Source organism: Melospiza melodia, chromosome 6 (assembly GCF_035770615.1).
Source record: "Melospiza melodia melodia isolate bMelMel2 chromosome 6, bMelMel2.pri, whole genome shotgun sequence".
Classification (NCBI taxonomy): Eukaryota; Metazoa; Chordata; class Aves; order Passeriformes; family Passerellidae; genus Melospiza; species Melospiza melodia.
Window position 1 is genome coordinate 65,096,463 of NC_086199.1, and position 27,953 is coordinate 65,124,415.

Genomic DNA, 27,953 nt, shown 5'->3' on the forward strand with positions numbered 1-27,953 from the left:
TGCAGTGGGTAGTGAGGCCACTGGTGTTTTCATGTACATGGAGAGTTTATGATTTATGCCTCAGAAGGAGAAAGCACAGTTTATTCAGGGGGCTAAATGGGGAAACCTCCCACTTTAGAAAGGGAGAGTACCATAAAGCCAAGGTGGTGTTTTTCAGGCCAAGGAAATGAGTTTAATGAAAATTTGCCAACATCCAGGCACTTGCCCCAGTCTGCCATCATAGCAGAGGTTTTCTTACCTCATGGTGCCTCTCTGATACTTAATCCACTAAATTTGATTCCAGATCCTACTGTGGATCTGGGCAACACATCCTTTTCCAGGCAGCTGGAACATGCCCCATGGGCATTGCAATGACTCTCTGGGGCTAGGAGAGGAGCCCTCAACACTTACCTTACACTTAAAATTAATTCTTAGACACCTAAAATGAAGTGAGATAGATTCCTTCTCAAATAAGTTGGTCCAGCAATGTTTATTTATGGCCAGATACTGCCTGCCTGCTCCTGCTGATGACTGCAGTGGAGTTAACTCCATTTATTCCAATGTGAGTGAAGTGTTTTGCTGTGGGGGTTTGATCTACAGATTTGGTCTTCTGACTAGGTGTCTTTTGTGTCTTCTGACATTGTGTCTATATAGCAACTGAAATAATGAAACATTTAATTAGAAAAGGAAGTGATTCATAACATCAGCTTTAAATCAAAATATTTTACCATAATGAAGGAAGAAAGCTACAGTGACTAATTTTATCTTCATTTAAATGACAGGGCATCCCAAGAAATATCTGCAATTTGAGGGAGTCTCCTTTGAAATCCAGCCCAGTATACTTAATTCTCTTGGCTAGAGACAGTGTGGGAATGCTTGGGAGCCTAGGGTGAACTTCCCACATGACATTACATGAAAGACACTGCCTTGCTGGGTGAAGAAACTACTGTAGAAAGATTTACACCCACACTGCAAGACTGCTAATTCAGCCAGCCAGATCCTGTCTCTGACAGCTGATTGTGTTGACAATGCCAAGGAGCACATTCAAGCACATCCATGCTCCTCTAGGCTGCAGGTCATAGTGCACACACAGCCCTAAGAATTACAGCACTTCATCAAAATTGTTGATTGTGCTTACTCCACCCGAATCCTGGTCACTTTCAAATAATTATAGTCCTGTCCATAGTCCTGTCTGACTCTTGGGGCAAGTCCTTTCCACTTCTAGTGATGGGCTCTTGTCAAGGACAAAACCAAAATCAGTTGCAGATCCTCCATCTTCTCAAGAGAAGTCCATACTGTGAGGTGCTGAGTCCCTGGCTCCAATCCAGCAAAGCATTCAAATCATTCACCTGTGCATTTTGTGTCAGTGTTGCTGTGCTTGGAGATGAACCTGCATTTTGATGGCTACTGCGCAGGAGAACAAGTCCTTAACATGATGGGTGAAGTGTAACAACAAGAGCAGCATTAACCAAAACATGGTATTTGAATTCTCATTTTTAAGATTTTCAGGCTTTCCATCTGAGTGACATCCATGCTCAAACAACTACTTTCAGCAGTGATTTTTATACTGAAGCCTCCCTTTGGGCTCTGCAACATTAGAAAGTGCAACCTGGCCTTCAACTTACAAGAGCACCGGTCCCACTAACAGGAGTGACAAGACAGAATCCAGAGAATGTGCATTTTTGGTGCATGTCTGGTATTTGAAATACCTTTCTCTGCTAGATGCCACCACCAGTTAATTTTCAGAAGTAATTTTCACCAATATACAGGGATAAGAAGCAAAACAGTGTGAAGTACAGAAAAAGTTGCTGAGAGACATGCAGACTCAGCTCCAAAGGCAAAAAATTGTGCAAGAATTCCCTGTAACTGATGACTTATTAAACTAAGGTGTGTTTATGAACTACAGGAACTGGGTAGTTATCTACTTCCTAGAAGTACTTAAGTGTTCCCTGGAACATTTAATTCACTTTAACTGAACAAAGTCAACTATAACACAGAAAAATCCCACAGGTTACAAACAAAGCCAGGCAAGCTTTAAAAGAGGGAAAAGCAAGAATGGCATGCACCACAAACCACTAGAGCCAGTCTCAAGCTGCTGTAATTTACTTGCTGCATGTCTGGTATGTCTTCCCAAGCCGCCCTATCTCCTGGTGCTTTCTATTCAACAACCTTGTCCTAGGAAATGCTGAGTGTTGCTCACCTTCTCTTTAGCCTTGCAGCCTATTAACTGCACCACTGCCACTGTGGCTAAGCACTCTCCTTCCAAAGGAAGTAAACTATCACAGTGTTTTACACTCCACAGAACCCATCTCCAAAATTAAAAACTTTCAAGCACAGCTTCCATACAAAAAGTGCCAGGACAGAAAGTTACTGCTGGCTTCTTCCTTGCCCCTGTTGCTCATCCACAAACCCACTAGATGGGGATAAGCAGCTGCCTAGCAAACTAAGTGCACCGTGGCACAATATAACCACAATTGCAGCTCCAAAACTGAGTATGTCTGGTGACTGTTCACACACAAAAGGTATCTGGAGAGAAAGCAGCTGCAGGCCTTCCATTCTGCATTGCAGCCCACAAACTACACAGCCTGTGCTTTCTTTCCCACCTCAATATACTATGCTATTATTTACTTTCAGCAGGTTACAGCACAAAACCTGAAATAATCCAGGGTTTTTTTCTACCAAAAATCCCCCCAACAAATGCCAGGAGAAGAAGTTGTCGCTAGTCTTCCTCTCTCTGTAGAGCTTATTGACTGCACTCCAGATTCTGGGGCTGTATGTGCTTTCCATGCCCTGCACAGCTGCCTGTGATGTCCTTGCTGAACATAATAGCTGCTTGTGTATCAATGGAAATCCTGGGTTTGGCAGGTGTTTGCAGGGTCACTGGTGGCTCTGTTGTGATGGTGTGGGAGCAAGAAGCAGGGGTCTGCAGCTTTTGATGATGGCATTGGTGGCTGAGTAGATGGCAGGGGAGGAGCAGGCCACTGGTGTGAACTGGAGGAGTTATGCTGATGCCATGTATTGAGGAGGAGGAGTAAAATCAGCAAGGTGTGTTGTGGTGTGTTGCAGAGGGGATGAGCCAGAAGATGGGAAAATGTCAGTTCCCCCCTTTTCACCCTATATAACATTGGGGCAGGGACAGATAAAGAGGATGTGATTTATTATGCAAGTTAAATGCTCACATAGCTGGGAAATTCCACATAGTTGCAGATCCACAGGAAAAGGCACGAAAGGCTTGATCCTGTAAATGAATGAACCAGACCTTGGAGGAACCCAAGAATGACATCCTGGATGTAATCCTGAATGCTGCTTAGTGTGTCAATCTGAATATAATATATTCCCAGTAAAGAAGGCTCATTCTGAAGAGCATAGGCTGGTGCAGGATTTCAGAGCAATAATCCAAATAAACAATGGGAAAGTACTTCTTTGACTGCTTTGGATTTAGAAGATGCTTTCTTTTGCATTCTGGTGGATGAGCAGAAATCCAGCAATGGGAAGAAAGATGCAGCTGTGCTGGACAGTACTACCACAGAGATCAAGAAACAGCTCTACTCTGTTTGGTAATGTATTTGCAAAAGAACTGGAACAATGGTCAGGTAACAATGACAAATAACTCCATGCCAATGTGTGAATGAAAGAAGTTCAATTGGCAGAAATACTGAGACATTCAAAAAAGAAAAACAATTCCTGCAGTTTGGTGGATAAGTCTGTTTTGGGAGGAATGGGTTAGAGGTGAGGAATATTGTCAATAGCTCAAGTGACTGTGCAGCTGGGAATAATCCTTGATAAAGCAGTGTGAACGGCAGGCCAGTGAGGCTGTAGCATGGACAAGTTCAGCAGAGCCTGTGTGTGCCTCTGCCTGGGTGTTGCTTTGGGGACACCCCAGTTAGCCCAATGATGGAAATAGATTTACTCTTTTTAAGTGTTTTAACTGTGGTTTGTGGGATTATGGTTGGCTGCCTGTGAACTTTGAATCATGAACTATAAATTGACAAATTCTCACATCCAGTAGAAAATCAATCTGCCATGCAAGTAATCCTAAAACCCCGGTAGGAGTAGAAAAAGGGGGAATAGCTCCAGGGGAATACTGGAAAATAGATTTCTCTAAATTATCTAAATGTAGATGTTATAAGGATTTGCTAGTTCTGGTTGATACTTTCGCAGGATGTGTAGAAGCTTTCTATCGCTGCACCAGTGGAGCCAGGGAGGTTGTTAAAATTTTAATAAAAGAAATAATTCTTAGATTCAGAATTCCAGAGGGTTTATCTTCAGACAGTGGAGTACATTTCTTCAAAGAGTTGGTTCAGGGATTGCCTGATTTCCTTTGGTCTAAGGGGCATTTGCCCACTCCTTGGAGAAAAATCTAATGAAAAAGTAGAAAGGTTGAATAAGACTATCAAGACAAACTGTCAAATTTTAAGTAGATGTATTATCTATTGCTTTAATGAGAATCCAGATTACTCCATGTGCTAGAGAGGGAGTAAACCCCTTTGAAATTCTGTATGGCAGATTGCATCCAATTAATACTGTGGTGACAAAAGGTGATCAAATGCATGTGAAAGACCATGGTATATTGAGAAATTATCTATTATATCTCTCTCTCTCATGGGTTTTGTTCTCTTTGCACGGTTCCTCAACCTGCAGACTCTCCCTTCCTTTGGATGTGGCTGCCCACAGCTTTCAATCAGGAGACGCTGTTTACATGCAGACCTGGAAGGATGAGCTGCTGGTGGGAAAGAAAATGTTTCTCTCCAATGTTGGTACTGCAGCTTATGAGCTGCAATGGGAAACTGAAGACCACCAACATCTTTCTATCCTAGCTCCTGTGTGGGGACATTTGTCCGACGTTTTAATTTTTGGAGCTGCACTTGAGTTGGGTGAAGAAGCGTCAGGGTACACTTAGATTGTTAGGCAGGTGCATACCACCATCTAGTGGTGTTTTGGGATGGCATCGGGGAAAGGCAAAGAGCCAGCTCTTGCTCATCTGCACTTTTCCATTTCACCCTCTAAACTGTACCACCAAATCTGAGCTTATGCACTCTCCTTCCCAAAAAACGTGCCATCTCATACTTCCATTCCAGGAAAAGCCCAGCAACAGCTCCCACAGAAAAAGTGGCAGGACAGAAAGCTGATGCTTGCCTTCTTTCTGCATGGAGTCCATAAGCTGCACTAGCAGCTCTGGGGAGATCTGCTTTCCTTCCCACCTAAATACACCACCACATTATTTACTCTCAGCACACTCCAGCTCAAAAATTGAAAACATCCAGAGACTGCTCACATACAGAAGTTTCCAGGACAGAAGGATGTTGCTGGCACCTTTTCCTTGTATACTGTTAACTGCACCGCCAAAACTGGGGCTGTGCACTTTCCTTGCCAACTAAATCATCACACATGACCCCTCTGGAGAGAGACCATCTCCATACCAGAATATGTTCAGCAAAGACTCCCACACAAAAGGACAGAAGGCTGTTGCTGGACTTCACTCTGCCCTGCAGCCCATAAATTGCACCACAAACACTGTGGTTATGGGATCTCCTTCCCACCCAAATCTACTGTTAGGAAACTTTCCTGCCTGACCACCCAGCAGCCACACTGGCAGTCACACTCCCAGTTCCAGGTGCTTTAATTGCTTGGACTGAGGCTCCTTCACAAAGAGTGGCACCAGTGATCCCTGGGCGCCCCTCCTGACTCCCCACACTCACACAGTCCAACCAGCTTTCCTTAGTGATCAACCCCCGGTTTCCCAGAGCAGAGCCCCAGATATCTGGGTCAAGCATTCCCTCTGGGCAGGGTGGGGCACACAGAGTGTGGCCTGGTGTGGGGGGGAAGGGCTGTGGGGGGGAAGGGCTGTGGGGGGATTAGAGGTGGAAGTGGAAGGTCAGCAACAGCTCTGTCCTGTCATCTTTACTGTGGGAGCAGCCACTGAACGTTTGCAGTTTTAGAGCTGGGCTCCAGAATGAGAATATGAGGGTGGGAAGGGGGCATATAGTCCCAGTGTTGGCGGGACACTTCAGAAAATAACTCCAGAAATTGTGGAAATTTAGCTTTACAATAGCACTCTCTAAAACACCATAAGCATAGCTCCAAACTTGAAAACTTCCAGTGACTGCTCCTACACAAAATTTGCCTGGACAGAAAGCTGTTACTTTGCCTTCACCTTTGCTTGCAGCTGATAAACTGCATGACCAGCACTGGGATTCTTTGCTTTCCTTCCCATCTAAATGTACTGTGACAGTATTTACTCTTGTCAGAGCCCAGCTCCAAAACCCATAGCTCCCAGGCACTGCTACCACACAAAATTTGTCAAGACTGACAGATTTTGCTGGTCTTTTGCATTCCTGCTGTCCCTGTTCCACAGCACCACTAGATGGGGCAATGCACCTGCCTAGGAAACTAAATGTGCGCTGGCACCAAATCAAACCGAACATAGCTCCAAAATGGACAATGTGCAGCCACTGCTCCCCACAAAGAAAAGGTTCCAGGACAGAGAGCTGTTGCTGCTCTAGGTCTGCACAAAAAGTGATCTGAGGGATGAAAAGTGAACAGAAGTGTACATGGGGCCCTTGGGTTACGAGGAATGGAACTCAGAGGACCATGGAGTACACAGGATGGCATTTGGTTCTCAAATCCACACAGAAAGGGACATGAAAGGTAAGAGATGAACACATGATAGTGTCATTCCCTCCTGCCCCCCCTTGCCCCCATTCCCCTTACTTCTCTGAGTTCTGTAACATTTGGTTGGTAGAGATGAACCCAGGGCGTGGTGCAGGTGTGCAGGCAGTGGGAGCCACGCTGGCCATTGCCCACAAAGCCTGCACCAACCTAAACTGCTATTGCAGCAGCATCTGATTTGATAATTCCAGTTCTTAAACCAAATGCTTTCTGTAAAACACAACTGTATTGCAGGGCATGGCAATAAGTCTTCTGATTTTCAAGAATGAGACCTTTAGGGCTAAACAACAAAGGAACTCAACAGTGAACTGAGGTTATGGGGAATAACATGCTGCAAAGAAGCCCACTGCAAAGCAACATCAGAGCCCTGAAAAACACCTGTAGTTAGCCTAAAATGGTTGATGGATTTACAGCTCTTGCTTTAATTTGTAGTACATAAAAATCAGCGTCCATAAAAACTACCAAACAGTTCTGATGCTTTCAAAAAACACAATTGAATTTTCATAGATCATGTTTCATTCTAACCAATTTACTTATTGTGAAGTTTAGGTAGGGAGCAGCTGAGAGCACTTACTGCACATTAATTGTTACTGCTGTATGTAAAACTGTGTGTCATAGACTGCTTTGAAGAATTAAAACTATGGTTGCATAGATGTGGGCAAAAGTTCTAGAGAAACTTTGCCACAAATAATAATTTGCATTTCAAAATTATATTTAAAATTTCTACTTCAGCAAATTCTTATACCCTTTCCAGAACTGCTTCTTCCAAACGCAAAAGTTACTTGAATGCACCTTCAAAAGGGTTAGTAGAAGAAAATTCAAACTTACATGCATGAGAAGTTGTAGAAAGTGAACTTGGATTTCAGTGAATATTTTCCCTGAAAATTCTTTGTAGTAAAAACCTTACTCATTCTGCCATGTTAAAAAATCATGTGAGCAATTACAACTTCCCGATACAGCACAAAGAAGAGTTTTAAATAACTGCAGCAAACTCTTTTTTGGCTCAAAAAACTAAATATACCAAATATATATGTATTGATACATCTGCATAGATGAGATTAATAGGCAAAGAAGGTAGCTCCTTGATAAATAATTCAGAATAGAGTCTTTTTTATTTGTTAGCTTGGTTAACTGGACAGATTCAATCCAGACAAATAGAGAGGATTGAATTGCTCATTTTAGATGACATGTTGAATCCTAGCATATCTGAGAAATGCAATGCTTTAGGGTACAATGGGTAAAAAAGCTTTTTCTTATGAAATTAAAGAAAATTTTCTGTGTTACTCCAAAGTATAGGATACTAACTGGGAAATGTACCTAAAGAATTTTTTTTAAAAAGCAGTGAAATAGTGCAGAATTTAATGCTTCCCAGTGTAGTACCTCATGACCTATAGAAAAAACATGAAGAAAATAACCATTCACTCAATCATTTCCCCCAAATCCCAAGTTTTCAGGATAGCTCTGAAAGCTATGTCAGGACTTCCACTCTTTCATAATTTTCCTGACATAGCTTTCATTACTATCCTGAAAACTTGGGAGTTGGGGAGGACTATGCTAGTGTTTTAGGGTTTTTTTTAACTTCTGGGGTATTTTTCTTACCCTTTGCATTGTGTCTGTATGTTTCTGTTCTTATGATTCACGTATTTTGTTTCTTTGCCTTGTGGTCCCTTTGCACTTCATTTTTGCCATCCTCTATACCAGTTTCTCTCCCTTCCTTTACATTTAGGTCAGTTCTTTCTAATTCAGCTTCTTGTGCCTTGAAAACTGCTCCTGCGGTCTTCCCTCCCTTCTTTTCCTAAGTAAAAATCATCTCTAATGGTGGAAATCAGATTTTCACAGGGCTAAAACTTGTCTACATTATTAGACCAGTATCACCTTTTAAAGGAGTAATTAAATTCACAAAACATAAGCAAATGCCTGCCTACACAAATCTGCATTTGAGGAACTTAACTCATGTTGTGAGTGTGGCATTCAAAACTGGGAAAAACTAGAATAAAGTCTGCTTGTGCAGCCATGTTTTGGTCCACTGATTATGCTGCAGTAAGGTTTGGCATTGCTGGACCACTGTCTTTTCTCACAGGCCTTGTGTTATTTATGAGGGGGATATTCATGAGCTGTTGTAGTTTGTTTCCTGACAAATGTCCAATCTTTCTACAGACTATAAAAAGTTAATTTTCTTAATGAGATTTTCTTCACAGCTCTGTATTATTTAATTCCCTTAATAACTTCCTTATCTCCTACATTTAATAATTGCTTTCAGAATGGCCTCTCTGACATGATATATGAACATTGTATGGAAGAAAGTGATGACTGTCAGTCCCACAGCAGAGCAGTGCCAACGTAAACACAGGGTTGTTTTGCTCTTGTGACAGTCTCTAGTCTTGCTCACCTTTCCCAGCCTATTGACAGCAGTCTCAGTCACTGCACAGCCCTGCTGCACTTTGATAAAGCTTATCCATGTATTTTCCTACTCCTTTGCCTCTGGTCTTGTCAGTCTGTCAGTGATGCTGTTTCAGCTTCAGCCTGCCCCTCCCTGTTCACCGTGTACCCAGGTCACCCTCTACTGCTCTTTCTGCCTTGCCAGCCTCCACTCCCCACTGGGCAGTTCAAAGGTGGGTAGTGGACCAGTGAGGGATGGATAAATTCCAGCACATTGTGACTAAGCAGGTGCTCACCCCTGGGAGCCACTGGCAGTGGCAGCTCCCACGAGATCCTCCAGGACTTGCATGCCTAAGCCTTTAATCCTTTTCCAGCAGTCATAAAACTCCAGTTTGGTCAAATATTCCTGTAAGCCAGAGAAGGCTTGAGCCACTGAGGGATTTGAGCAGCTAAAAGGCTCCTCAGATTCTCCTTGCTAGGGCATAGGGAAATAACCTTCTGAAATTCCCTGCTCAGTGGAAACTCTTTGTTTGTATCACCACAATGGAGCTGGGTAGAATTGCCAAAGCCTGGCATGCACACTAATTGATCTTTGGCAGGACTGAAGAGCAAGAAAGGGCATCTACAGCAGCAAGTGCACTTCTATTTCACTTACACTGAACTAGCAATTGCTTAGTTTTTGAATCTCAGCTCATTTATGCAAAAATAAATCTTCTGACACAAGGTTGAAAATAGTAAATTAAAAGTGTTTTCATTCAAGTGCATCATTAAGCACACTTCTAATGAGGTGGATTATCAGAGCAGTATGCCCAATAAGACCATCAAACAAAACTTCTCCTTTACTCTTTAAGAAGCAAACTACAAGTTACAGGAATAACAACGCGTTGTTTCTTTCTATATCCTGTCAGAATTCAAACCTCCCTTGGAGCATTCAGGTTGACCACTTTGAGTAGAAAAACAAAGGAGAAAGCAGACTTGTGTCCCTTTGGAAACCTGACTGGTTTGCAAAGATGAGCCTGGACTGTGTGTGATTGAGGCCAAAGCTTGCAGAGATTGCTGTCTGCCTGCCCCTTTTCTGCATACTCCTCCTGTAGGATCTAAGTGGCCTCTGTATTTTGCCTTTTTTCAATGCTCAGGAATGTGGATTCCACATTTTTTGTTAAACTCACACAAAAAGGCAATGCCTTATGTTTTGACTTCAGTTTCTGGAATGCTAACCATGCATCCTGCTATTCTGTAAGATGAAATACAGTATTCTCCACAAAGGCCTGCAGCATCCACAAGCTGTTCCTGGGCCATGTTGCATAATCCAAGTCATTGATATCAAAGTGGGAAAAGGAAATGCATTTGAAATCTAGTTTGTACTGGTCATAGCAAAACTGCAACCACTCACAGACATTGTGCTCACTCCACTGTTCTGAGAGGGTGGATGTCCAGAAAGAATTAGAATCTGTAATGTATTTGACAAGAAGGAAAAACTGCAATGGATAATTCACATAAACACTGATTTTTTTCAAGCAAAAAACTGCTTATTTCAAGCAAAACTAATACCTTTGCTTTCTCCTGACTGCAGTTGTCCTTCTTTATTCCTGCAGAGCAAATCAAGCCCTGGGTTTGGCCTTTTTCTGCTTTCTATTGTATGGCCTTTTGTACTTCATTGTGTGCGAGATATTTCAAGAGAAAGTGTTTCACCTGGAAATAAAAACTTTCTATTAAAACTGCAACGAAAATTTTTTTAAAAAGAAGAGAATTTGTGAGAATTCTCTGCAATAAAAGCCGTAATGTCTTTCTAGACTTAAATAACTCGATTCTTAGATGGGAAAGTACTCAGTTAAAGCCACCTAGCGACACTTTATGGCAGAGAGATAACTTATATTAATTTATACATTTTTTCATACAATTCCAGAAAGTTCTTTCACTCAGTTCATCTAAAATAATGTTTATGCCATCATAGGGAATTTTTTTTGCTAGATTAGGAAATGAAAAATGTATTACTCTCAACACGCATCACTGGACAAAGAACTTCCAAGTAACCCTGCCAGACAATTGTAGCAAATCAAATTCCAAATTTTTAACAACTTCTCACCTCAGCAATGCTGTTACCAGGAAATTGGGTAGGAGTATGTATATATTTGCAATAAATGTTTTTCCCCCCCAGAAAAAACATTTTTAACTATTACTGGTATAAAATCTAGACCTGGTGTGATATATTTACTGCAGCTAACAAACATAGTTTGTGACACAAGCACTATTTTTTTTTTCTTCCTAGACTCAAAACACAGGCTTTGTTATTGGATTTTTAACTTTTAAAGGATGACTAGTAATTTCTCTCAGTTTTGATTCTTAAGCAGTTACAGGAATCCAAGACTTGAGGAATTATTGCTTTAGGATCTTTAAGGATTCTAAATTAATTTTGAATATATTATCTGTAATATTTATTCTATCACTTGAGTGGGGCAGTTGCAGAACAGTAAATAGCAAAAGAAAGGCCTGTGAATGATCACATAAAGGATGTGAATGAAAGTAATTTAAAGAAATCCGAAAATGTAGTTATTTTCACATCTCACAGCATCCAACACTTGACCTGTATTTCACAGTTTCTTAGTCCTGTCATTCATTATTCACTAAATAAGTTTCAATTAAATCCAGAAAATTTGATTTTAGGCATTGCTTACATGAAATTGTAATTTAAAATGGCTTATGATAGCACTGCAAGTCAAGTGAAGAGTGTCTGTCTAGACAGCAAGTTCAGAGTGCAAAATGATGCAAATAGGCTGGAGGAGTTTCCAGAGTAAAATTAATTCAAAGGGCTTGAAATTGTGACAGAATAACTGTAATATGGATCTTGCATCCTACATGGCTTCTGTAAAGTAATTAATACTTCTAATTACTTTAATTACAACTCCTAAATGTTTACAGAGGAATTTGTGGTTGCTTTCATGAATCATTCCCATGCTATAAATATCTTCATGTGTATGCAGATACAGAATTCATGTAATATACTGCATGCTGTGTTTTAAACCCTGAGATGCTACTGTGACATTGTAGCAAAGCCAAGAGGTGGGCAGAAGGTCTGGGTCTGACTTTTGAGACCCATACCTTGAGGATATTTGAATTTCATTCACCCCATTATTTAAAAGGAAAATCAGAGGAGCTTGACATTGGATCAGCTTTGTAAGCCCTGCAGACTGAACACACCTGGCTAGGTCAGGGTCTGAAGGCTTCTGTGGGGGAGAATGGGAGTGCAGGCTCACAGGTCTTCTGCCAGGGGAAAAAAAAAAACCCAAAAAGCTTTAAAATTAAGCTTTAGCTCTAGAGGAACTTTAGAGGCTGCTCAAGAAAAGCAGAAGGCTGAACTGATCCCTTTCTGCACCAGGCACACTTTTTTCTTTTTTTTCCAATCCTCTGCCAACAGCCTCCAGCCTCCCTTAGGAAAACTAGAACATCACAACATCCTCAGCTAGACAGATTTAGAGGAGATGAGCATCCCTGTGGGGTTGGGCATGAATCCAGCCCTGTGTTTCAGGGGCTACTGTGAGCTACTGCCACAGGCCAGTCCAGACCCTTTCCCTTACCTGTGTTTCCAAGTGAAAAGTTCATGACATTGCTTTTCTATCTACAAGAGTGCTGGATTGCTCCTTGTTCTTCTATCTAAAGGTGATATGAAAGAAAAGCAGAAGTATTTATTCTGTCAATCCACAGGTACAGTGAATAACCTTGAAATACTTTGTCCATTGGGTTTGAAACTTTGATCTGATTTTGATAAATATCTTCTCTGGCAATATTTGTACTGTCATATGAGATGACATGTTTCATTCCTGAAACAGCACTCATTTGGTCCAGTTTGCTTTGGTTTTGGAAAGACTCAGATCATTATTTTCAAATATTTCACAGCCCCTTATAGTACTGTTGTGTTTGATGAGCATTTTAAAGGGGCTGACACTGAGACCTCAGCTTCACATGTGCTCATACCTTTTATATCTCATATCAGAGTAAAGAATTCAGGGAGCTTTGTTGTCTTTTAAATTATGAACTTGATCAAGGTATTATGCCACTGAGGAGGGAAAGATCAGCCAAAGACTCTGTGAAAGACTTTAGGGACATTTTTTTTAGAGAAAAAAAAAAAGAAGCAGGTAGAATTTCATACCACCATACAAGAACAAAAGACCCAGTACACCCCCTTGTGATGTAATTGTTCTTAAAAGTACAGCTTGATGTGCGTGGGGAAAGACAGCTGGAAGGATGATGGTGAATAGCTGAAGATGGAGGAAAAACCATAGAATTAAGACCTTTCCTGTTCCAGCCTTCTAAGGTAATTTTCCTCTTTTTAACAAGTGCTGGAAAACAAAGCAAAGAAATTAAAAACTACACAATATTTTTGGTGTCACAAATGTTAATGTACTCTACTTTGTATTAGAAAAAATGCTCCCAAATATAAATGCTGATGTATTCTGATTGCCAAAAAATAAAAGCATTAAAATGACCAACGTGGGAATGGAAAGGCAAACTTACCCTGTGTTTCATCCCATAGGAACATCAGGGGGTGGCTGCAGTGGCCCACATGGCAGTCCTTCTAAAGCCAGGGTCCTGTCTCTGATGAGGTGTGCCAGAACTATTTCACATTTTTGCAGAAAATACATTAGAAACTGGCTTTGGGCTCATACATTAAAATAGCAGTGTGCTTTCTAGAAGAGAAGCTGAGCTCAGCAATAGCCTGTAAATCAGTGGTCCTCATCTGTTCATTTCTAGGCAGTCTTGCTGCCACAGTTTCATCTCTTTTAATTAAACTTCTACTCTGTTTCTACCAAGCACAAAACAGGTTTTCAAAAGGCATCAGGATCACAGTCCTTAAGCCTATTACTGTCACCAGAGGAAAGTGTAGGTCAAATGTTATTATGCTGACCTACATTCTTCTCTGGCTTCGCAGCAAAGTACTTTTCTGTTCAAGGGCTGCCTGTGCAATGCTGGTGGCACTGCTCAAGTGGCTTTATCTGTGTGTGCTCAACATGTATTTCTAGGCCACTGTGGAAGAAATGACAAGGGAATTCCCAGGTCAGTTGGAATTTGTTTCGGGAGAGAAACTACTGTAACTGTGAAGGACTCCTGGAAAGCTTAAAATCATCAGGAGCTGAGCAATAGAAAACATGTGGAGGAAGAAGCATTCCTTGGTCAGAGAAGGCTCATTATTTCCTCAGCTCATCTTTGCTTAGCAAGAAGCATCTGACCTGATTGTTGAGTAAAGCTGCATCCCTTAAGAGTGCAGGGAGCTCACACTCAGCCACACAGGGAATTCAATTTAGCATATTCTCTGGGGTGTGGATATTGCACTGCTGCTCACCTGGATGAAGTCAGAGCTGTGCAGCTGCTGCGTCCCAGACCTTACACTGGTAACAAGTAACAGTCTGCAGTAAAGCTACAAACTGCCAAAATGCCTCAGCTGGGCTGCTTTGCCTTTGGCAATTGCTGATATCGCAAGTTCCCTAGGATTATTTCAATTTCAGTGTTGTGCGGTTTGTATTTGTTTTTTTTTTTTTGTATGTTTGTTTAAAAAAGTGGAAGAAGAGTAAATAACAGGCAAATCTTAAATAAAAATCAAAGCAATTAATCAGAGTGATCCAAAATTAACTTCTAGTGAATCACATGAGGTATTTAAAATGCATGTTTAAATTTTAGAACAGAATATTTTCTGTGATTTCTGTAATTTCAAATTAAATTTAGAATTGTATTCTAGGATGGAATGAAAACTAATATTAAAACAATATGATTTTAAACTCAATTTCTGCAGGGCTTTAAATACAAACATTTGCTTGAAGCAAGGATATTTACATTCTACCTCATATGTCAAACTTTGTGATATAGAAACAAAACACTACATAATTAGTGGTCCTGGATTAGCATCACCAGAAGCCAGGTGGAAATTACTGTTATTACTCAAACTGTATCTTGGCAGGCAGGGTCTTTTCCAGCAGATCAGCAGTGTTGTCAAGTAAATGAACAAAAGCAGCTTTGGAAGAGAAAAATGTTGCATGCACCCATTATTTTTTTCCAGTTCTGACCAAAAGTTTGGCTCATTAACATGAGTGGGTTGTACTACCTCCCTTTTCAGAATGATTCAGCCTGAGTGCAGAGAAGAGTATCAAGACCATTTAGGAATGTGAACCAACTGTTTGGAAGGGAGAAGATTTCTAGAAAGCAGTGCTTACTTTAGCTTCTCAATATAGATCTGATACCAGAACATTTGGAATTAACTCTTTCAAACAGAGTTGGGATTCCCCACAGGAAGTGCAAGGCCTGGTAAAGTATAGGGTTTCCAATGCACAGACTAACTACTCTCTCTTAACACTGGCAATTCTGTATTGGGAAACTCCTGCATTATTACAGATGCCTTTCTCTGGTGCCTGTCAGAATCCTTGTCCTTGCCAGTTAAGTGTGTATTTACCTGCTCACTGCTTTCATTACCAAGCTGCAGAGAATTTTAGGAACTAAATCTCACACTTGTACTCAACAGCTGGAGTGGTGTGTTGTGTGGTGCTGGCAACTCAGTGGGCAGAAAAAAGTAGCTGAAAACCAATTGCCATCTTGGAGAGAACAGAATATCTCCACAGATCATTGGAGAGACACAATTTAAGAATAATTGCACAGAAAACCTGCTTAAAGTATCTCATTCACTCTTTATACCTGCCTCCCAATGTGTAGGATTTCCCACAAACAAATGTCTGGAATGAAATCCAGAATCCATGAACAATGGAAAGTAGATATCCTTAAGCTGAAAAAGTAGCTGGGAAGATGGATGAACTGTTAGAAGCAAAGGGTGTGAAAAAAACCTCCAAACCACTGGACTTAAAAAAACCCCCTTAGAACCAGGCATGTGCTTGATTTTGTAGTTATTGTGAGGACAGCTTATTTCTCTAAGCTGGGAAACTCTCTGTGAAGTGGAATGGCAACCTCAGTCCCTGCTGAGGACTAGATTTGAGCTCAGAGGTGTGGGGTACAGGTGCCACCTTCAAATCCTATCAGCAGGTTTGATCACATGCCTTACAGGCAGCAAAAGCTATTGGGGAAGGAAAAATCTTCTTTTACCCATATGTAAAGATATGATTAAATACCATTAATTTCTGGAACATCCCCTATAGAGCTCTGGATGCTCCAGAAATTAAAGATAATCATTAGCAATATTAGAAAAAAGAATATATTTTCATGCATTTTATGCAAACAGTATATTAGTTTGGGACACATTGAATAGTATCTCATCAATAACCAGTGCTGTTTATGTATGCACATATCTTCCTAAATACACTTAGGAGACACAGAAAGTGGAAGGGTCAGGCACTTTTTTCCCCCCAAATAACAGGAGAGCTTTACAGCTCTCAGTTTTAGTCCACCTGGTACTGTGTTCACAAAATCTATAAATTAGTTTTCACATTACAAGCAATCTCTTCTGATTTAGTGATACAGGCTGAGATTGTTAATTTATTAAAAGGTGTTGAGGCTCATGTTTGTGTCCACAATTAATTAATTGAAGCAAAGTCATTTGTTTACCATTGAGAAAACCAGTAATGCAGAAATGAGAATGGCAGGGAGTACATCAGTTGAGTGCCTGATAAAACCATCACAGCAAAACCATTTTGGCAGCCTACAGCTCTTTTATAAACCATGACTTCAGTAAAAATATTGAGCTTACTTTTAGGCAGGTGATTAATCCTGATGCAGCACTTTAGTCCAGAAGTAGGTCTTGGGAGCAAGAGGCTTCAACATCAGCACAGCCCAGCACTTTAGGAATAAAGCCACCTGCAGGACTGTGATATATAGAACAAATTAGCGACAGGCTGGTTTGGTTTTTCAAGTTCTTATGCACACCCCTTTTGATGACAGCAATAATATAGCATAGCATACCCAGAGACGGGGGAGAAACACTCTTAAGTACAGAAAGTTTATCTTCATCATGGTTTTTTTCCTTCTAATTGCAATCCTTTTTGTTGATTTATGCAAATGTGGTTTATGGACCACCCAAGCAAACCTGCTGTTTAAGCACTTCTCACTTCTTCTTTTGTGACCCTAGCATGTAAGAAGGGCTATCACGTTTTGTTTAGAGCTCTCAAAGCCCAGGAAGTGGTGTGCTCATTGTTTGCAGCTGGCAAAGACCAGGATGCAGAAAAGTAACTGGATTAAAGTCACACAGCAAACCACTGTGGGTGTTAGAAAATGAACAGCACTCACCCGAGGCCAGGTGACATCTCTGCCTCTTAGACCTACAAAAGCCTGCTGGGCTCTAGCCCAGATGCAGCTGCTTTTAGGCCTGAAATGATAATCAAGAGATTTGAATAGGATTCATGGATAGGATGCTTGGCACAATTAGGAGCAGCAGATCAGCAACACTAGAGGTAGTGAGAATGAATTGGTGAATGAAAACTGTCACAGCACATGCTGTAGTTGAGAGGGCCACAATACACAGAGCATCACCATAGAATTGCAGAAGGCTTTAAGCATTCACCCATACAGAGTAACACCATACCACATCAGAAGACTTCAGGTGTCTACCCATATAGAGCAACACCACCTCACTTCAGAAGGTTAGAAGTGTCTGCCCTTATTGTTCTTTAGCCCAAACTTTTATACCCCTCATGTTCACGCACTGCACCTGTGCGCCCTCTGTTCCCTTTGGTGGTTGGTCAGTGCCCTGGGCACTCCAGGTCTCGTTGCTGTCAGTGCTGCTCACCTGCTCCTCACAGCTGTACCCATTAGGGATGAGATTCTGCCACAGCCCCACTCCCAATTACCACAAACTGTGTACCCACAGAAAACCATACATCTAACATAATATGACACTTTCAAAAAAATATAAAATAGGAATAATTTTTATTTTTGTGCCCCAGAACTCTATTTTAATTAGCAGTCTCTTGAGGATGCCTGCATAAACAGCAAGAGCAAAAAATGCAGGCAGGTATCACTACAAGTGGAGGCATTTCTTTGCTGCATTCTGTGCTTCACCGTGCTGCTGTCCCGTGCACCTCGCGCTAGTGCTGTGACGTGGCAGAGGGAGAAGCAGCTCTGATGCAAGGTGATGTTGCATGGTGTGAATACAAGGAGAGGTGACTCAGAGGGAGTGCCACATTTTACCTCCCCAGCACAATAGGGGCCATGCCAAGAAACACTGCTAATGGAGCTGGGCGAAGGCCGCCCGGGTGCAGCGTCCCAGCCAGCCACTTCAGAACAGCACATTGTCCCAGGAGAATTGCCTCTTGTTACACAAGATGATGGCTGACAAACATGACTAAAGCCTACAGGCTCCATTTGGGCAAAGCTTTAGCCTTAGAGGACCTGCCTGCCTTCTCCCATTGCACTCTCCTTGCTCTCCTTCAACTGACTGATCTCTCTACTCTGTGCTTCTTTTTCAACTTCCTTCTCTGCTTACCTTTCTTCTGTATTTCGCTCTTCACATTTCTTTCAAAATGGTAAAATGATGGGATTCACTTCTACCTTTAGGGGAAATGCATATATACTGGGGCACTTCCGTTGCAGAAAGATCTTTCCAGAAACTCAGTTTCCAGGAAATCAGTCTGTGAGACCGAACACATAAGGTTGTGCAACAGCTTATCACTTTGTCCAAAGCAACCGTCTGATTTCTTCTAATGTGGCTTTTGCATTGATAAAGCAGCATATAAATTGTGGGATAATCCAGACAGGAAATTGTTTATAACCTTGTAAACATCAGTAGCTGTAGAAATAAGGAGTTTCTGCACAGTACAGAAGGGATCTCAAAGGCTGTATGAACAAAATGTATAGGTATAGGTATAACCCTAAGAAATGAGCCATAAAAAAGAGATTTCCTCTCCTTTCTCTGCTACTCCATGCAGATATTTAAATAAAATCCTCATTTCTTAAGGATGTGGGAACAGACTACTTTTTTGATACAGTCTTACAGATGTGCTTCTGCACTTATGAATTCTCAAGTCAGCCCCAGTCCACGCTGTGTACTTGGTTTCACACAGAAGTACCTGAGCCTTAGTGCTCAGCTTATGAACAAAGGTGCAGGTTTAAATAAATTTGACCAAACTCTTGAGATTAGCAGGCAGAAGTTATCACTGGATTAGTCCATGACACAGTCTTTCACAGTTTTTAATAAAATTGTCAATCACAGAGCTTCTCAGACCACTTGGAGAAGTATTGCTGGGGTGTGCAAACGGATGCTGAAGAATTCCACAGTGAGATGTCTTGGATTCAGATACATCTCTGATTTTGATTTGAAAAAGTGAACTTTGTTCACAGTCTATTAAACCGGCTTCATCTGATATTTCCTAGTTTATAGCTTGATATTATTTTTTATCGCTCACCATTGTAAGAGTGACCCGAGACTTTGACTTATATGATGTAGAAAGTGTGGGGATGGTAGTACCATAAATATTAATCTAGTTTCCTTTCTTTCAGCTACAGAAGAAGAGAAATCTGATTAACCCTGTTGACTCCATTCAGGACTCACCAACACCAAACAATTCAAGGTCAGTCATAGCAGAGCATGTCATGAACACACTGCATCACATCTTTATCCCTATACATGTAAATCATCTAAATAATAATCATGCCACACTCAGCATTTATCAGGCTTTTGCTGACTTTTGTAGCAACTACTCCCACACGTTTTCTATCCCCTGAAAAGGTACAGATTTCCCTCTCCCCCCCCGCCCCCACTCTTTTTCCTTTTTTCCTTTCTTTTTTCTTTTTCTTGTGGTGTAATCCCCACAAAACAGTGCTACTGACTGGAGACAGCAGAGCCCATAAGTGAAGAGAAACCAGGAACATGTATAAACAAGGCTGTATCACAGAACAAGTTCCCAGGTCGCCTCTGAGATACCATTCCCTTGTATCCTAAAGATTGTCTACACCAGACAGGGTGGAGCTGGAGAATGATGGAACCACTGGCATTCTCCTTGGCTTTATGTAGAGTGATCACTCTATGTTAAAGATTCACACGCTGCACATTTCCTGCTCTCAGAAATTCTTGTGAGAAGACAGTGTTGAATGTTTTTAGTATTAAAATTAAATCTGGTGACAGAAAGAAACACTGAGAAAAAACAAAGCCTGACTAGAACCTTGGTGGTGAAGAATAGGCAACACTTGAGTTTTTGAGTTTGTCTGGCAACAGCTGCTTGCATTTGTGGGACATGGATCAGAAAGGAAACTTTGGTTCTCCAGCCAAACCTAACAGCATGATTTTGACTTTTCTACAGAAAAGGATGCTTTGATGCCAAAAAGACTTTATGCAGTTTTTAACTCAAGAAATTTGATTTACTACATTATGGGAGAACTCAGGTTCTCTCTTGCCTTCTAACTGGCAGAAAGGAAGCAGGGCCACAGACTTGGCACAGGCACTGGTCTCTTAACCCAAAATCCAGTTCACTGGGATGTGAAATGGTTATCCTTTTAGATCCCACTCTTCTTCTAAGTACATTAGCCACCTTTCAGTTTTAGATGCCATGAGTGGGCAGCTGTCCAACAAACAAAAGTATGTAGATGTATCCCTGCTAAGGAGTATCAGGTGGAGTGACAGCCATTTTTCTCATGTCACCAGAAATGAGGGTCAAAATGCTTTGCACAACCTTCTTTAATTTTTTAAAAGGGAAGAAAAAGCAAGGGTGTGTCTTTGACCTTTGAAATATGATGGGAATTTCCCTAGAGATTCAGGTCAGAGGAGTTAGGAAACAATACAGTTGATCAATCTGAGACAGCTCAAGGGTTAGAAAACAGTAGGAGAGATCAACTTAGTGCTGTAAAAATTATCACCATTTAAAAATATCTTTCATCTCTTCATTTACAAGGCCCATAAAAAAGGCAAAATAAAAGTGCCTATTTCTCTCAGAAATTGAGATGGCCAACATTCAAGAAGATGTCTATCTACACAGGAGAACGTAGAATTATTTAGGCTGGGAAAGACCTCTAAGATCATCAAGTCCAACCATTAACCCACCACTGCCATGTCCAGCATTAAACCACGTCCCTAAACACCACACCTACAGCTCTTATAAATATCTCCAGGGATGGTGTTGCACATCACTTACCTGAGCAGCCTGCTTCAGTTCTTGACAGTCAGTGAAGAAAATCTCAGTGAAGAAATTTTTCCTAATATATGATCTAAATTTCCCTTGGTGCAACTTGAGGTGGTTTCCTTTCATCCTGTCACTTGTTTCTTGGGAGAAGAGACTGACACTCACCTCACTACAACCTCTACATCAAAGTAAGGATTTTGGGTAAAAGCAAGTAAAGGAAGGATCCAAAGGTAAATAATCTCATATTTATTCTGACTTGGGAACCATTATCTGTATGCAGTTGGTGCTACTCATCATTTGATGCTCCCTAAAAATGTTTTTACTTTCCTGTTCAAAAAGTGTGGGACAATATGAAAGGCTGATTTAGAGATGTGTACACACAATAGGTTTCTTGGTTTAACAAATCTTTCTGTGTCTTAGAAAAATACATTTAATAATTCTTAAGTTGAGGCCAAATTTTTTGTTTCTACTCACCAGAGCCTAGAAAGGCATAAGGCATGAAAATGGGGCTTTAGGTAAATCTGAACAAAGCTCTACCTTTCTTTACACCTTGCAGATTCTGTAGCTTTGTAAGTTTGAGTCCCCCTTGTTGTAAAGTCCATGCTCCCATCCTTGGAAATGTTCAGGACTAGGCTGGATGGGGCCCTGAGCAACCTGGTCTGAGGAGCAGTTTGCCCTGTGGCAGGTTTGGCTGAAGCCCTTTGTGCTAGGCAAGTTTTGGAGACATTTTTGGGTTTGCACACCTCCAGCAGGGTCCATGAGAAAGGATGACTCTGGGTCCTAGTAAGGATAGGCAGAGTGCTTGGAAAATAAAACCAGCAGAAATTGAGGTGCTTATTCCTGCTAATCCCAGTTTTGTCCCCTCCCCTCATCTAATCTGGGTTACCTGCTAACTCCTGAGCAAAGATCCTTTTTTAACATCTGTTGCCAGAAACCTCAGTGTCATGTAAGCTGACCTGTGAACAAAATTCTGCTGGTAACAGCAGGCTCAGGGCCAGGTGAGGCTGTAGGCATCTGTGTGATTTTCCTGCTTCTAGCCCCATTATTCCCTGAAACTGGCAGGATAGAGGAGAACACCATTTTTGCTCCAGATCCTTCAACCTAGCTGTGAGGTCACTCTTGAATGACCTCAGACTTCTTGCTGGGACTTCATCACTGCTCACCAGAAAGGACAGTAGTGGATAATATCCAGAGGGCTGTAACAGGCTGGAGAGTTTCTTGGTACTACTTGGTATGTCAGTTCATGGGCACTCGGGCCCAGTGACAAAACATGCAGAGCTAAAATGAGCTACCATGGGTGTGATCAGCCTCATGCAGAGCTCACGCGCATCCTCCCTGAACACACACCCCCCTCACACACACTCACACACCCCAAATCGTGAGAAGCTGCTGGAAAATCTGTAACAAAACTCTCAGATGCACCATCACTGACAGCCCCAGGTTTAAACAATATCGCTCTCAAGCGAGAAACTTGAGATTGAAATATAAACATGAGTGAGAAATGGTGCCAAGGTAGGGGGGATTAAGGGAGTCAGTGAAAGACGAAACTTCAGAAATTGTTTGAACCTGTTTCAAAATCCTTGAAACTCAAAGGCACAGAAAACTAACCTCTTAGTTGCTACACAAACCTGAGTATGCCTTTGCCACTGCCTGCAAAGGCAGTTTATAGGCTTTAGTGACCAGAAAAGCAAATATGTCTCAACCTGTGAACTGTTCCAGTTAAGTAAACTCTTCCCTCTCTGTCCATGGATGAGAAACACAAAGTCTTTCTTACAAGCACAAAATCTTTCTTAGGCTTTTCTCTTGATACTAATCAAACCTCATGAAACGTTCATGACTTGAGGCACAAGAAACAGAGTGAAAATACTCATGACAGCTTTAGTTGGAAAACTCAGTTATGAGAATTAATAACTCCTGCAGGACAGCATGATCACCAAGGGACTTGCAAATGAATGCAACCAACTAAGTAACCAGTTGGATTTCTAAAAGTTTTTGTCATCTTCCCTGTTACAAGATAGAAGGGCAAAACATTCATTGATCCTGACTGAAATTCATCTGGAGGACACAACAGGAAAAGAGCAATGGTTCTGCCTGCATTAGGCTGTCTAGATGGTGGGTGTCTACATAAGTAGGCCTCTTTCCATTGGGAGACTTTCTTCTTCCTAAAGCAGTACACCATTAACACTGCACACTAACTCCTTGGAAGAAAGTGCAGCCCTTCCAAGCTATGTTCAGGAAGCTCAGAGGGATGTGTGTTTTGTTCAGAACATAGAGACGGACAACTCGAAGTACAGCCCAGAGACCTGAGAGCAGCCAGCAACCACGACAGCGGTGCCTGACTTCCTGTCTTGCCACACATCTCTTTGTAGAAATGCACACGTTTGACCTTTTCCTTTGGTTTAATCCTGAAAATTGGGGTAGCAGTAATTTGTTCTGTAAAGAAGCATAGTAGGAGTCCACGGCCATTTGGAAAGGTCACTTAAGGCTGTTCTTCCATTTAATTTTGTTGAATTTCTCCATTAAATGACCTTGAAAGCTACCAGTGCAGCAATCAGTTGAAACTAATCCTTAACTAGACAACTTCCAGAAAGAAATGAACATTTCTGTGTCTGCTGTTCCTCAGGAATGTTGGGCAGTACAGAAATCTTAATACTGCCAATGCTCCTGGCTCAAACAATGCTTTTGACGTTTTAGGAATAGAGCATGAAGGATTAACAGATAAATGCACATTGTTATGGAGGAAGGACAATTCTTAACCCTTCACACATCCCAATAAACATTTGCGTGGTCTGGGTGGGCAGTGAAGACGTCCTGGGGAAGGGGCATTTGGCTTTCGTTTTGCATTCACAAAGGATTCACATCTGAACTTCCTCATTCTCCTCACATTCTGAAAGGATCAGAATGCAGGAGTATATGACTAGAGCTCTGCAAAAACTTGACAGAAGATAGAATGACAGCTAGGGGAGGATAAATTATGCTTGTTAGAGAGCTAAATATCATCATTTTACTCTTGAAGATTGGGCTATAGAGATTTAAGGCTATATGAGAGCACTGAATTGGAGGTTTGACTTCCTTTAAGATATACATAACAACTTCACAGACTTAACTAATTCATGTCCACTTTCCTAAATAGACAGATGACAGACAGTGATCAGCCAGAAAGCTAGGGAGTAGAACTGGGAGTTAGCAAGTACAATGTTAGTTTCTGCAACAATTGCTATATTTTTCTTTTTTTAATGAACTCAGCTAGGATTACATGTGCTATACTACTCCTATTACCATGCATTAATTTTCTGTGATGCTGGCTTGCAGATCTCTCCCAAACCAACTTTCAGTGAAGTTTAGGAGGCATGCCCTCACTGCACATAGAATTCCTTTTACAACACTGAAATACTGTCAGGTCTTAACATGCTCAGGCTCTACCAAGGCCAAGTCAGATAGTAATCAGTTGTCATGCTTGGAGAACATTTGCTCTAATATGTGTCTGTACATTTCTGTAAGGGAAGAGCTGCCTGGGAGGTGCCCTGGAAGGGCAGAGGCAGGGAGCAATGGGGAGCTGCCATGCTACATGTGTGCCAAACCCCTAGAAAATGAGGAAAGTTTGTTTGTACATTTTTACTGCTGGGGTCTGCAATGGTATTTTCAAACCTTCAGTTTTCCCTTTGGGATAACCAAGCGTCTGCATTACAACAGCATCAGCTGTCACATAGATTAGAGAGTATATGAGAGTGGGATACAGTTGTTAACAGATAGTGCTTCTGCAATGTTTGACAGTGTAAGCTTTACAGCCACAAGGACCACTCATCCTTCTTGCTTCAGTTTTTAGCCCCCAGTTAATATTATTCTTTGTGGTTTTTTTCCCTGTAAAACTGTGAACATTACCTTTTGGAAGGAATCTCTAGCATTTAATGGGCTTTTAACAGGCATTTCAGTTTTCAAATAAGAACAATCCCTTTTTTTAAAAGTTGTGCCTAGAAAAAGTCTTCAGTACCTAGTGTGACTGTAGTACCTAGTCCTCCTCCATTTAGACACATGATGAGGTACATTTTAGAGTGTCATTGCCATTAAGGTAAATCAACTCCTTTAAGACACATGCATTATTAAGTATTGAAATGTAGGTATCATCTAAGTGATTAATCTGCCATTTCAATATTTTTCTTGAAATAAATACAGTAACCATCCAAAACCTAGAATTTTCAGAGGGGAATATATTTGTAAACCTCAACAGAAAGCAGATTTGGATACCTCAATTTGCTTAAAAGTCCTGTTTATAACCGCCTATAGAACAAGGATAAAATATGAGGAATTGTCAGTGGCAAAGGCTTCTTTCTGCTCACTCAGAATGTTGCTAAGTGTTCTAGAGCTCCAAGGGTTTGAATACCCTTCCATTAAAATTCGGTCATCTATCTATCTATCTATCTATCTATCTATCTATCTATCTATCTATCTATCTATCTATCTATCTATCCATCCATCCATCCATCCACCCACCCACCCACCCATCCATCCATCATCTGCCAATGCATGTAACTACTTCACAAAATGGAACTCTGATCTGAAACTTGTCATGTATCTTACTCAATTAAGCTAGAAATGGCTTCAACTGTCTGCAGTAGCTTTACATGAAACCTGTAGACTCATTTTGCAACCATCCCTCTTATTAGCTCATTACAGAAAAAAAAAATCCCAAACAACAAACAGAATAATAAGAGTGTGGTCAAGGAAAGAATTATATATCTTGTGGCAATGAGAAACCTCAAACTCAATTTGGATAAAGAATTTTCAATAAAGAACACAATAAGCAAGCAGTCTGTGTTCATTGAGATCATAACATAATTACATACAAATCTTGAAGCCTGAAGTTTTAAACCAACATGTACGTATCTTAAACTTATGAAGCCTTTGGGTTTAACTGCAGAGTGGGAAAAGGTAGCTCCTTGTTTAAATTCAATTTCCATTTAAAAATAAAAATAATAAAAGAAGGGAATGTCTCTAGAGGACATACACATGTATTGAACCCACAATTACCTGCAAAAAAGCAAGATGACTACATTAAACACACCCAGGAAGGCATGGGTCTCAGACAGGGAGCAGGACTGATCAAATACTTTCAGCAAGTAAGTCAAATTCTTACTTCTCTTAGCATTGGCTCCACGTCTGACTTCACTACTACCTCTGTTACCTCTGGAAATTTCTCCTTGGAATATGCAGTTGCTGCTTGGCTGATGCAGTAGAAGCTACATGGGCAAGTGTAGGAGGCGTATATCCTGCCTTCCCTAGCAGGTCAGTGTGTCATTGAGGAATGCAGCTCATGGTTAACCACCCTCTTTATGACTCCTTGGTGAGACAAAAGATCCAAGTTCCTATGAAGAGGGTAGGAATTTTTTTAGATACTCATTGCATTTTTTTGTAAGTACTTAAATGCAGTGCTTGTGAGGAATCTGCCAGGGCAGCATTTTTTCCACCAGAAAACTACCTTTTGACAAAATTTGCAATATTTTGTGAAAATATATCAACTTCAAAAGAATATTGCATTCTTGGTCAAAACAGAGTGGTGAATTCTACCTGGTTCAAATATGTGAAGCTAAGTGGTAACAGCAGGATGGGCAAACAGCTTCTTAGAGCAGAAGATGTCCAAAATGATAATCCAGGTAAGAGAGTACTTCATCCATTGAACTGTGATTTTCCAGCTAAAAAACAATGAAAAAAAAAAAGGAGGTCTTGTTTTTCTACTGAAGGAATACACAAGTGCACAAAGAAACATCCCCAAACCAAATTAGAGGGTGGATTTTAAAGGAATGCATACGTCTGTTGTTAGAACCGTGAAAACACAGAAGTGCTTATTTCCTTGTGCAACTGTTACTGTTGTGTAAGTGGTTCCCAGCACAGTAAACAGCAAAGGTACGACAGTGAGATTTGGTCAGGCTCCATATTGTACATCATGCTCACGCATAAATCCACAAAAAGATGAAGGAAGGGGGACATGTTCAGAGTTACAGTGTTTGTCTTCCCAAGGAGCTGTTACACAGCCCTGCTTTCTTGGGAAGGGCCAAGCACCTGCCTGTGGATGGGAAGTGGTGAATGAATTCCTTGTTTTATTTTGCTTGCACGTGCAGCTTTTGCTTTACCTAATAAACTGAGTTTATTGCAGTTGATGAGTTTTCTCACTTTTCCCACCAACAGGGAGCAAGCAAGTGGCTGGACAGAATACAGATAAAGAGAGCTAAATGTTGTTAAAATCAAAGTGAGGGAAAAAACTGACCCTAATTGAGGGAGCAGTTTAAGAAACTTGATACAGCCTGCTTCTAAGGTAATTTGCAAAGCTGCTGATTCTGAAGTTTCTTTCCAGGTGACCCTTGGATCTTCACTACTGTAGAAACTTTAAATGGTGTTTGCTCAATATTAAACTCTGAAAATACTGCTTGATGTTTTCTTTTTTCCAAATTAGAGAATCAGTGGAATGGACTTCTAACTCATTCTCTTAATTTTAATGAATGTTGCACTTAGTTCTTCTGAATTGTATACCAAATAGCTGCTTGATATCCTTTTGCTGCTGTGTTGAATACTCTTGCAGAAATACTCTGCAATCAATAGACTGAGATCCATTCATTGCAAAAAAGAGGGTGAACTAATGGCTCACATTCTTCTTCTTCTTCTGTTTGGACTCTTGTTTCCTAAGAAAGGTAATGTGTGCCTCAGTTCATGTGCATCTTTTCTGTTTGCCTCCTTGGACCTTTTTTAGCTATTGACCAGTTTTAACTTTATTTGACACATGAGTTTGAGTTCTGAGGACACCACAGGGTCAGTGGAAATGGTCAGGTGAGAAAAGAGGAGACTTTTTTTAAAAAAAACCAAACAAACATGTCATACCTGGATCTGATTCTG

The 27,953-nt window shown here is 41.0% G+C and overlaps 2 long non-coding RNA genes across 12 annotated transcripts in view; one reads left to right on the top strand and one right to left on the bottom strand.

The window, feature by feature from the left end:
• Positions 1-27,953, bottom strand: part of LOC134419497 (uncharacterized) — a 36,435-nt gene that overhangs the window by 1,709 nt on the left and 6,773 nt on the right. The window contains exons 5-9 of one of the 10 annotated variants that reach the window (XR_010028061.1): positions 26,634-26,758; positions 26,203-26,431; positions 16,709-16,823; positions 10,579-10,719; positions 1-3,217 (exon numbers count right to left, since the gene is read on the bottom strand). This is a non-coding gene — a long non-coding RNA (uncharacterized LOC134419497). Of the gene's footprint in view, positions 3,218-4,152; positions 4,340-10,578; positions 10,720-13,117; positions 13,365-13,539; positions 13,640-16,708; positions 16,824-25,780; positions 26,432-26,633; positions 26,759-27,953 lie in introns of those variants that run through there. The other 9 variants (XR_010028059.1, XR_010028062.1, XR_010028060.1 and 6 more) reach the window with 9 other exon arrangements.
• On the top strand, positions 3,147-26,703 carry LOC134419498 (uncharacterized). 2 transcript variants are annotated; one of them, XR_010028067.1, is made up of 3 exons: positions 3,147-3,536; positions 19,453-19,523; positions 26,619-26,703. It is a non-coding gene; the product is annotated as an uncharacterized LOC134419498 (long non-coding RNA). The 2 variants fall into 2 exon arrangements; XR_010028068.1 differs by lacking the exon at positions 3,147-3,536 and adding an exon at positions 6,507-6,627.